General features: G+C 42.1%; 1 long non-coding RNA gene across 1 annotated transcript in view; it reads right to left on the bottom strand.

Moving 5' to 3' along the window:
- Positions 1-12084, bottom strand: part of LOC118248481 (uncharacterized) — a 50009-nt gene that overhangs the window by 20992 nt on the left and 16933 nt on the right. Inside the window, exon 2 of the long non-coding RNA XR_004778761.2 lies at positions 4336-4473. This is a non-coding gene — a long non-coding RNA (uncharacterized LOC118248481). The remainder of the gene's footprint in view (positions 1-4335; positions 4474-12084) is intronic.

Genomic DNA, 12084 nt, shown 5'->3' with positions numbered 1-12084 from the left:
TCTCTTCCTCTTGATGTTACTGTTGATGTTCACCAGGTTCTTCTCTTCCATTATCTTGGACTTCACACCACAAGTCTTCACCTCCCTCTGCATCCATACATGAGGAAGGGAGATGTCCATACTGCTGCCCCTCCTCTCTCCCTGCCTTTGCCCTTAGCCCTGGATCATTTGACCTGAAGAGACGATCTAACCTTTGGTATGGGTACCTTGCACCTTCTGTCCAGTCAGAACAACTCAAGAGAGTAGCGAGGGTGAACAAAGACACAAAGACCACACAGCCAAACAATGTTTGTATGGTCTAAAGACAACAAATCGTGAAAATTTAAGTAAGTAACATCTGCTCCTCCTTAGTGTTTCCCACTCGCTTCATCTTCATCTAACCAAAGTCTACTGGGAGTCACTGCAAAGAGGAGCTTGAGGACAATTTAAAATCACAAAGCAATAGTCTTGGGGTTTGGGTCAGGTCTGGGACATCAGCAAGTCCCACAGAAACATTTTTATTTGCTGGGAAGGAAGGGTTCAGAGACAAAGAGCTGAAGTGAAAGAAGTGCTGAAATCCAAGCATGGATAACTGATGCCCTGTTTGACTGGTTGAGGAGAGTGACTGGAAAAACAAACTGATATGCATTTTTTCTCAATATTTTCCCAGATGAAGAGGATTTATAAGACTGCTCTACTTTCCCATTTTTCAAATGGCAATGCTGAAAACATCAAAATACAGATAAACCTGAAGAGCCTTGCAATAAAACTTTTAATTGTTATGAAGTTCCCTTTTGAGGCTAAATTTCACTTTCAGCAAAGTTTTCTATTTTGAGCTGTTTAGTTTTACTACTTCTAAAATCTCAACAGTATTTTTTTTTAATTCATTGCATATCTGAGAAAAAAAGGAATGCTTGTAATTTACAAATCTGAGTTGCAGTAAACCAAGTTCAAGAGAGATTGTTAATCTTTTCAACAGATGTGAATAAAGCATGTACTTTCAGTAGATGGAAAAGCATTTATTTTTATTTATTTTTTTAATTTTATTTTATGCACTGAAGAAAACATCTGGCCTACATCAAGGCATGCGAACCTTCCTGTTACATAAGGACCTGGCAAGGTAGACTTAATGCATAGAGCCTAATTTGATTCACAATAATTAAAGTTCAGAGAACATTTCAGTGTTAATATTCCAACACAAGATTGGAATGAAAATTGGAAGACTGAGACTGTATTCCTTCTGTAATGAGCTTGTGTCACTGCTCTCACCAGTTAGGGATGAGTTTTCACCATCCCTGCTTGCCTCCTACCCTGTCAAGGGAAGCTCAGCTCTCTGGGACATGGTGTGTTGCAGAGGAAATCATCTGGCTTGTTCTGCTATCTTACCATATGCCCAGGCTTCCCTGCACTTCTTTGTACAAGTACTCTGCAAGGTCTTTAGAGCAAAGCCCTTGCCAAAGTTTTCTACTGCTTTCTAGGATGAGACCTTGAAACAAATTTGGGCCACTTTCTGATATTGTTGTGCTGTCAGCATGGCTTCAGGAAAGAATGAAAATGCTGTAAGAGTGTGGAGGTTGAGTAACAACGTGAGCTGAGCATGCAATAGTAAAGACTTTCTCAGAGCTGGAAAAAGGAGGATTTGGAATCATAGAATGGCTTGGGTTGGAAGGGACCTTTAAAAACCATCCAGTTCCAACCCCCCTGGATGAGAAGAGAAATTTTCTCAATCCCATCTTTATGTCCTTTTCCCCTAACTTCCTCCTAAAGCAGTGCAAAGCTCTTCACAACGATGGTTCTGTGTTGGGTAACTCAGGGTTTTCCTGGCAGCAAGTGGGAGACATGGAGCTTTCTTTTTTCTCCACTCGCAAGGAGCTTTTGATAGCCTCTTCCTTTCCCCAACACAGAGATGTTTATCCTTTACTAAAATCTGACTCTGCCAGCACTGTGTTGCTTTATGTACTCTTCTAAGACAAAAGCAAATCAGAATACATTTTAACCATTTTTTTCCACCCCTAAACTTGTTTTTTATATAAGAGGAATTGATATCTATTCTGTCTGATACAAATATGACAGTCCCCTTTCAGAGGAACCACCACCAAATGCTGTCTCAGGCCCATTTTTTATGGTGCCTTTGCTTTCTCTGACACACAAATGAAAGGTAGGGTAATAAAGTCAAGCTGTATAATTTATAAATAGTCACTGTTTGGCCTATGAGTAAAGAGTGGCACCTTCACCAGCAGGTAATGTAGCAATTCAGAGATGAGCTAGAGGCATGATCCTTGTTAAAAAACCTTTTCCAGTGATAAATGGAAAAGTGAGAAATTGCTCTAAAAGCTGAACTCTAGCTAGTCTGCTGCAAGCTCTGTGATGGGCCAGAGGTTATAGGCTGGAGTTCTTAGTTCTTAGCCCCATCTCCTCCACTGGATGACCCCAACCTGGTGAAGAAGGTAGGTTTCTGAGAGGGGCATCCTTTGCAGCCCTTTTCAATTAATTCCCAAACCTTCAGTCATCCTTGGGACATTTCGAGCCTTGCTGGGGGCTGTAGCCAGTTTGGGTGATTCACAGGGTCCCTGATGGATCAGGCTGGGGGACTGACGTGCAACCAGAATCCCCTATCCAAGCACAACCATGTGCTGCCTGACTTGACACCATCCTCTTCACAAGACATTTCCTCCCCAGCATGACTGTACCTGAGCTTTCTGTGTAGCTAATCTTCTAGTCAGCCTTTTGCCCAAGAGATCTGAAATATTGTTTACAGTGCAAGAAGACCTATTCCTCTGTGGAGGCAAGTGGCCCTGAACAAAAATCCCAGAGGATCTACTTTGTGCCACCCCAGTCCCTGTGAGGAACTTCATCCTAGGTTCGTAACTACGAGAATAACTTTCTTTAGCTGATGGAGGTGGATTAAACAGATGCAGTTAGGGATTCAGGGAGCATGAATGTGATCCTCCGATTCCCCATTCTAAGGAGCAGTTTTCTTCCACAGATAACAAAGAACCCATAATCTGCAGTTATTAACCACCAACAGTGGGCTTCATAGAATATCCCTGAGAAACAGGTTTCTTCACCAGAAAGAAAATTTCTGGGGAAAAGTAAAACCCTGCAAAAAAATTAATTCACTAAAAAACTTTTTCCCATTGTAGAAGCCTTGATGGCAGAAGTGTTGCTACAACATCTCAGAAACACTCTATGTAGTCAGGCTGATTCAGAACAAGGTTATTCATTTGCTTCAGGGCAGCCTAAAAATCCTCAAACACCCTCCAGCTTCTCTCTCACAAAGTCTTTGTCCGTCTTCCTCCCTCCACCTCCAAAAAAAAAAAAGAAAAAAAAAAGAAAAAAAAAATGAGAGAGTATTTGGCTTTTTGCTGTGCTTTATTCAGCCTTTTGGATATATGAACTCTGAAATGCACACAGCGATGGACTTCACTGGTACTGTGAGAATCAGGCCTGTCAACGTCATTGCCTGATTTATCGACCATTGACCTTAGATACATTGCAGCTCTGCAGCAGTCTTGTCTGCCTGGCAGATGTGGCTTCTTGGTTAAATTTGTTGTGTTCAATAGCCGTGAGTACAAAGTACTACACGAAGGCAAATGATGAGATATCTTCTCTGATACAGACAAGGATAGAGAGCCAAGTCTGCTGAAGCTGAGATGCATTACTATCATCTTGCACCAGCTGAGCATCTGGACCTTGTGATTTCCAACCTTCTCCAGCTTGCACAGCTCTAAAATTATATTAGCAGAGTTGCAGGCATCTGCGTAATGAATTTCAGCAGACTTACAATAGGTAAGGATCTTTCCCACACCCAACAGAGAGGTCCATGAACTGCAGCTGGAAACTATTGAAGATTCAAGACCAGTGGTTTTCTACTTCTCTAACACTGACACTAATGTTAATCCAAACAAACAGACTTCCAATTTCTCCCAGAGGAAACACAGGTAGATACCAAACCCCATTCTTTTCAGTTACTTTGTTCACAGGGTATTTTTAGTCTACCTAATGGTCTTTTTATGTACCCAGAATGTTTATTAAATACATTCCTTGAAGTGATGGACTTAAGGAATTTTTTGTAGCTTTTACTCACTCCAGCTAACATGTTACCTTCTTGCAATGGCAATTTTACACATCACTCTGGAAATCTAGGCATGATGTTATTACATTATTTGCTGTGCTCAGAATTCAAGAATTAACAAAAAATCACCACATCTCTCCCTCTTCTGGAACCAAACTCTTCCTATCAATGGTCATTGCAGCACCAGGGAAATGCACAGGAGAAACAGAGAGAGGAGCTACATCTGCTTAACAAAAAACTTCTGTGCTTTCAGAATGCATTATGATGCAAGAGGTGCTTACTATGTCACTTGGTGCTTTCCAGGCTGTGTCTCTACCCCAGGTCCTCTTCACCTATTTCCCAGGCTCCTACCAGTTTGATGAAGTGAAGATCTGGAGGATATGGAGGAGATCATACTTCATGTCCCTCAAAACTCAGTCCTGTTAAGCAAGGGGGAGAAAGCATTCATTTGAGGCAGAGGGAGATGCACAGGAATGTCTGGATATCAGATAAAGCAACTGACCAGTGAGCTAAAGCAGTCTTTACCTTCTGAAGTAAAGTTACATCTATATGTTTAGCAAGAGATGAAGGGCAGACATTACGTATGTGATCACAAACACTTATGGTACCTGTGGTAGAGTTTGTAACCTCGCCTTGTCCAAAAGTGGTGTTTCCATAACCACATGATGAATCTAACACATACCTACTTGCAAATTCACTCGATTGGATGTGACAAGTGCTACATCAGACACAGAGGGAGTTTCCCCCATGGTCTGCCTTCATCAAGCTCAAGAAAGGACAGCAGGAAACACCCCTGTTACACAGTAGATTTGCCCATATATAAATGTTGTCAAGCTCGAGCTTGGAGAGGGACATTGGACAAAAAGAGAGGACTATGTTCAAAGGGTTTAAATTCTACCTAGACCTTCTCACTGTTATTTATGGTCTCCTCACCAAAGCATTGTGGGGCTTTAACACCCAGAAATGGTACATGGCACTGAGTTTTAAAATTATTCTTTTTCCTTTTGGAAACACTTGAAAATTAGTTTTTAAAGCTCTAAATCATGAAGATCCATGTCATTCCTGGACACTAAGCCACTTCTGAAGTAGTGGCATATCAATTTGTGGCAGGGGACGGAGTGAAAATCTTCACTGAAACACAATCTTGCTGAATCCACTGCAAGCATGGAACAATTCTAGATTACATTCTTTCTTTCTTCCTTTCTTCCTTTCTTTCTTTCTTTCTTTCTTTCTTTCTTTCTTTCTTTCTTTCTTTCTTTCTTTCTTTCTTTCTTTTTCTTTCTTTTTTCTTTCTTTCTTTCTTTCTTTTTTCTTTCTTTCTTTCTTTCTTTCTTTCTTTCTTTCTTTCTTTTTCTTTCTTTCTTCTTTCTTCTTTCTCTTTCTCTTTCTCTCTTCTTCCTTCCTTCCTTCCTTCCTTCCTTCCTTCCTTCCTTCCTTCCTTCCTTCCTTCCTCCCTCCCTCCCTCCTTCCCTTCCCTTCCCTTCCCTTCCCTTCCCTTCCCTTCCCTTCCCTTCCCTTCCCTTCCCTTCCCTTCCCTTCCCTTCCCTTCCCTTCCCTTCCCTTCCCTTCCCTTCCCTTCCCTTCCCTTCCCTTCCCTTCCCTTCCCTTCCCTTCCCTTCCCTTCCCTTCCCTTTCCCTTCCCTTTCCCTTCCCTTTCCCTTTCTTTCCTTTCTTTCTTCTCCTCAAAAAGCCAGGCAACAGCACTATTATTCATTTGTAAGAAAGTAAGCACAAGATTTACTCTCTCCTGATCTTAACCTCCAGGCTGTTTGGAGATTTGAAACTGCAGCCTGGCAATGGGCCAGCACAAAATAGTAGCTCATCATTTGAGCGTGTTTCCAAAGGAAAAAAAAATAAAACAAAAACAAAACAAGCAAACAAACAAACAAAATGAAATAAGAAAGCTCCACCCATCCTCTCTGTAATAGTCATAGTCATTGAAAGACTCAGGGCTGAGTTCTTCAGCAGAATTTCTAGCAGACGTTAGAAAGCTGTGGATATATAAAGAGGGGACGCCGACACTCTCCACACTATTTCATGTTTCCCAGTAACTTTGCTTTGAACATAAGAAGATATGAGGGGTTCTCTCTCTTTTTTCCTCACATGGAATTCAGCAGGTGGATAATAAAAACACAGCTTACAGACCAGATCCAGGAAAATGGTCATTTTCAGCTCATAAAACTAATCTCTCGTATAAAATAACTGGAAGGAAATGAGTCCTCTAGCTCTTGTAAATATTGGAGCACCGCTTTAGAGCATTAAAACTACCTTCTTCAGCAGCTTTACGAGTATCTCCTTGGCACTCGCAGAGCTCCAGACCATCAGCTGGGCTCAGGAACTTATACAGACCTGCCACCTAAGCCCACCACATACCAGGGAGTTCAGGGCCATGGTTCAGTGACAGAGTGTTAGGTGGTCCCATTGCATGGCTGAGAGAACTTCCAGTCTTTTCTCAGAACTTCCTGAGCATTGCATGCTTAGGCTTGCCAATTCACCACTGGATTAACATTGCCTTTGTGTGAACAACGTCTTATATTGCACTGATGAGTATGGCATGAAGGGCTTCAGGAGACAGGGCAGGCAGGAAGGACTAAGGCCGTGGACATCATGCTTTTGACCCTGAAGAACCCCGAAGCATTTTCCAATGTTTAAACAGTGCAGAAATGCAGCTGCCTGAGGTCTAGGAACTCCAGAGAATAAAATGACATAAACCAATCCAGTTAAATCCTAAAACATAACATGGAAAATCAAAATAAGACATAATGCGATGAGCTTTATTTTCATTTCAGATTAAGGTTGCTAGTAAAGGCGGGTGTAGAACGGGTCTGCTAAGGGTTTACTGGTGCAACTTTCTGCATACAGTACAAAGAAGTAAACTGATTTTGCAAATCACAGGCCAGCTTCAAAACAGAAGGAAAGATGAATCTATTTATCCTTGTTTCCACCTTTAAAAGTATACACAGAAAAAAGCATTTGTTTTACCAAGAAAGGTTGCTCTATATGAGAAAACACCGATTTTTCTTGTGGAAGTGTCAAAGATGTGATGCTTAATATCACACAGTTTTTCTCCTGTTTTCTCACAAAATTTCTGTTAAAAAATACGGCAGGAGATTTGCTGAGATCAGGTGTTTCCTGAAAATAGTTTTGTTTGCACTAATTGGTGTACTCCCCATGAAAAAAAAATTCCAACCACCCTTACTTTTATCCAGAGAAATTGTTGTCTTTGGTAAAGTTTAATCAATTGAAACGTGTGATAAAAGACAAAAAAAAAAAAAAAAAGGCACTCTATTTGTATAGAACAAAATCTTACCTTGGCAATGAATGACCAATCTGAATATATGTTTTTTTTCATTTCTTATGCCCCTAAAATTGCTTGGTTGAGATCATCAATCATCAAATAAATGAGTTGTTATGTATTTAGAATGAGCACAGTGCTTCCCCTGCTGCAGGCATATAATGAACCAAAGTGTTACCTGGAATAAGGAGGCTACTTGGATTTACATCAGCTATAGCCTTTTGCCCTTATCTTTATGCATTTACCAAATAATCCATCTATGTTTTGTTAACAGATGGCTTTGTGGTGTAATTTGGGTGTCTGGCCTTTGCAGAGGCCTCTTAGTAGATTGTGTTTTGAATCAAACTGGGATATAGTCTGGCAGCCAGGGAACAAGTTGTGGGGTGGAGGTTGGTGTAAGCTGTGGGAGAGGAATGGTCCATGCAAGGACATGGGTGGGACAAGAAGGACCACAATGAACTGGAGAAAGTTGGTTAGGTGCACCAGGCTCCAGGGGATGCGAATTGTTGGTAGGGTGACAAGGCAGCAGAGGGGGTGTATGGACAACGTGGAATCTGTCTGGGAGCACAGCAAGAGTGAGTCAGGAAGATATGGCAGAATTAGGATATTAGTTTCATGATGGTAGAACCATTGCTCATTGAAGCAGAGGGTTTGTGTTAATGAACACAAGAAGTTCTCTAAGAAAAATGGAAAGGGAACATCAGAGAGATTTAGAAAGACTATGTGGGGATGGATATATATGCTTAAATTTCTATACTTGGTTAGGGCAGGAACAGAAGGTCAAAAAGTGCATTATATGTAGAAGTCAGTGTGGACCAGAGGGGAAAAAAACCCACATTCTTATTTTGTTCAGAAAAATAATTGCTGTTTGCTAAAGCTGTTGCCTGCTTCCAAATCCAGTCTAGCCTTCAGGGATGATGGCTCTCTCTCTTCTGTTTGCTTTCCTGCAAAGCATAGTATCTCTTCTTGACTTCCTAAGATCCCACCAGGAGTCTCAGACACCTGTTTTAGTGACTGCAGAAATACTAATGCAAGTAATTACACGCCTCAGCTTTGTGCTCTGAGCAGTTCACTGGGTCCATTATATCTACAAGCACAAAACTGCATCACCAACTTGTTTTTCCTTTTGCATCTAAATGAAGACGTAGTCTCACACAGCATCCCTAAATGTGTTTCTTCTGTGATATCTGTGCACTGACATTTGCAGAGCATAAAGATCTTTTCTTATACAAACGAAATAATAAGATATTAACATACAAAATGTTAGTTTTGTTCTGGTCTAAATCCCACTGACAAAAGTCTGGAATTGTACTACTGAAACCAGTCCAACAAATAACCTCAGTGAGAACCAAATCTGTCCCTTTCAACCGACATCCACCTTTTACTGAAAAGAGGCAGTGTTGTTTTCTTTACCACACCTGAATGCTGTTTTCCTTTCTTTGCTTCTTATTGTCCTTTCCCCATAGTTCCTTGAATTTCTGGAGTAGAATGAAGACAATTCAGAGGGACAGCTGTGTGTTGTGGGTGGTAGTGTGGGTGTGATATATGCATACCACACAGGCAAATAGGTATATATAAATTGTGTAAATAAAACACTGACAGACTCCTTTTGTAGCTTGGTTCATCATCTTGTCTTACAACTTGGTGAGATAATTTCACAGAATGTTTGACATCAGTTTGCTACACATTGTTACCATGACAACAGGTCTTTCTCACACTTTTTGTTTTGGTTTGGTTATTTCTTGAAATATCATCTTCAAGAGCTAGCATTATCTGAGTGACGCTTCCCTCCTACCTGCCTTTTTAAAAAGGAATTAAGCTAATTAGTCAAAACTGCTTAGCTGAAAAGACATCACTTCCCCTTTCTGGTGTTTTTCTGTTTTTGTTTGACAATATGAGACAAAAGACACATAAAGCCCCAAACACCCCCAAATCCTGAAAATCTTAGTGCACTGAGTGGAATGGCTCACAGAACTTCATGTGCAGAGCTGAAGCAATGGTGGGAACCGGGGCTTCCTACCCCCTGTAGGAAGGGGGTACTGATTTACAGCCAGTGGAAAGCAGGGGAAATACCTTTGTTGATTTTCACTCTGAGGTGACCGAGGGTGGCATTTCCATAGCAATCCTACAGATGAGGCAGGGGATCTCAGCCGTTACTACTGGCAGCTCCTATTAATAGTGTTTCACAGCCTCCCAGCACAACAATGTGCTCTTTCTGAGCAGAGGAAGAAGGAGATCTATCTGGTTTGAGGACTTAGAGGACTGGGTGTTTCCCTTCTTCTTCAGGTCCTGATGAACCTGTCTGCAGGCACTGAAAGGTTACCCTTCTGTGTCAGTGGGTTTTAACCTAGGGTCTTCACTGAAATACATGGAGAAGTCAATGTTAACCAAGGGGCTCACTGTAATTACCAGGATTTTGGATTTAACCCCCTCAGTCAGGGCAGGTATAGCACTGCTCTGGTTTATCATGTTCTGACTGTTCAATGATTTCTCCCTAAATAAATCCCATTATACCTTGCTTTCATATTTCATCCCCTAAATGTTATTAAAACTAAACCCTGCTCTTCAGCAACAATGCATATTACATGGAGTTGCAGTGCAGGTATGAGGAAATTTATCTCATGACCCCTAACATCTTTTGATAACCTACAGGCTGACTCATCCTCCCTTCTCTGCCTCATAGAGTGTTATATCAGAAGGAAAAATACAGCAATGGAACTCATGTGTTTGTGAGGAGACAAGTATATAGCTCAAAAATGCAGAATTTGGTGGCAGGGCATGGTTTCGTACCATTCATAGAATCATTAAGGTTGGAAAAGATCTCCAAGATCATCTGGTCCAACCATCCCCTGTCCCTAAGTATAACATGCAGCCTTTCCTTAAACACCCCCAGGGATGGTGACTCCTGCCTGGGCAACCCATTCCAATGCCTGACCACTTTTTCTGAGAAGAAAGGTCTCCTAATTTCCAACCTGAACCTCCCCTGGCACAACTTGAGGCCATTCCCTCTTGTCCTATCACTAATTATCTGTGAGAAGAGGATGGCCCCATGCTCCCCACAGCTTCCTTTCAGGCAGTTGCAGAGAGCAATAAGGTCTCCCCTGAGCCTCCTCTTCTCCAGACTAAACAACCCCATTCTCTCAGCTGCTCCTCATAGGTTTTGTGTTCCAGGCCCTTCACCAGCTTCGTAGCCCTTCTCTGGACATGCTCCAGGGCCTCGGTGTCCTTCTTGTAGTGAGAGGCCCAGAACTGAACACAGCACTCGAGGTGCGGCCTACCCACAGCAGAGTACAGAGTTCAGTAGGAACCTTCAACACAGCACCAGCACTAAGTGAAAGGCTGTTCATTTAATGGCCTAAATATGAACTTGGGGCCCATCCTTCCAAAACTGCAAACAGCATAAGCATGTCACCAAATGGCCAGGCCTGTGGATGCCTAGGGATCCTTCCAAAGCCTGTGAAGGGAGCAGATACTAAAGGGAAAGGAAATAGTGAGGGTTTCCCCCAGGGGACAAACACACAGAGTATCAGGAAATGTTTCATAGCACTGAAAGATATTTGGCTGCAGAGCCGACTCCCAGAGGAAGTCCTCTTGGAGGATCTCCAAACTATTGCATGGGGCTGTACAAGCTGCAGGGGAACACGCTTCAGATAACATTGTTATTGATCATGTTTGCTGTGATAGAACTAACAACCCAAACCAGCGCTCAGTGCATAAAAGGCCCTGTATGAATATAATTCAAATCCCACTTCTCAGTCTAACTGGAGATGGAGTTGAGCGACTCCAAAAAAATTACTTTAAGCCTGAGGTTCACAGAGGAGATATTCTTTCCCAGCTGCCGTATGGGTGTGATCACATACACAGACTGACAGCACTGGCTGGAGCTAAGAGCAGTGGCTACAATCCCTCTCCTCCAAGCTATATCCAAGAGTAAAGGCAATTGTTACCTTTTGTAAGCATTAGTTTGAGAGTTGCAACTCTCATGTAGAAATTGGAGAATATGGCTGGGAATATTCTTCTTAACCTGGCACTTTTAATTTATATCTCCAAAAGCAGTGTCCAGGATGCTGGGTAGTGGTAGGCTGGAACACAGCTGTGATCCTCTCTGTCCCTTGGAGTGGGCTACCAGCTTGGGGAACTGAGGAGGAGAGACAGAGAAGCTGCAGGAACAAGACCTCTCCCTGGCTTACCAGCATGCCCTGAGAACCTTTGGCAGAGCTAGAAACAAAAAATCAATGTATATTTTCATAATTTAATTGACAACTGTACATTCTTATAGACCCTGCTCAACAGATAGTTCTGGTGGGGATGGAGGGATGGGGACATGTTGGGAGAGAAACAGACAGTTTTTCTTGTAGTCAGAGGAAATAAAAGCATGTTAATACAGCCGGGATTTATGAACAGATAATGCAGAGCAGGATTTTTTTTTTTCAGTCTGTTCATAGCTGTGAGATACCAGCCTTGCTTTCAGCGGCTTTCTCCCAAGGCCCAGCACAGTTTTAACTAACCAGCCTCCTCTGCATGTCCACATAATTTGGGAAGCGTTTTACAGCAATGTGGACAGTATGTGCTTTGCAGTCATTTTCAAATTATGTCTGCCGCAGTTGATGGTATCACAGAGTACTTGGAGTGGGAAAAGACCCTGTGCAAACAGCAATTCTGTGCAATCAAATGGAAATAGCTTCTGGCCCAAGTGGACTGATCGAGCTCAACAGTGCAATGTGAATAACACCAG

The sequence above is a fragment of the Cygnus atratus genome, chromosome 4 (assembly GCF_013377495.2).
Source record: "Cygnus atratus isolate AKBS03 ecotype Queensland, Australia chromosome 4, CAtr_DNAZoo_HiC_assembly, whole genome shotgun sequence".
Lineage (NCBI taxonomy): Eukaryota > Metazoa > Chordata > Aves > Anseriformes > Anatidae > Cygnus > Cygnus atratus.
The sequence above is the reverse complement of the archived record's forward strand: the minus strand, read 5'-3'. Positions and strand labels throughout refer to the sequence as shown.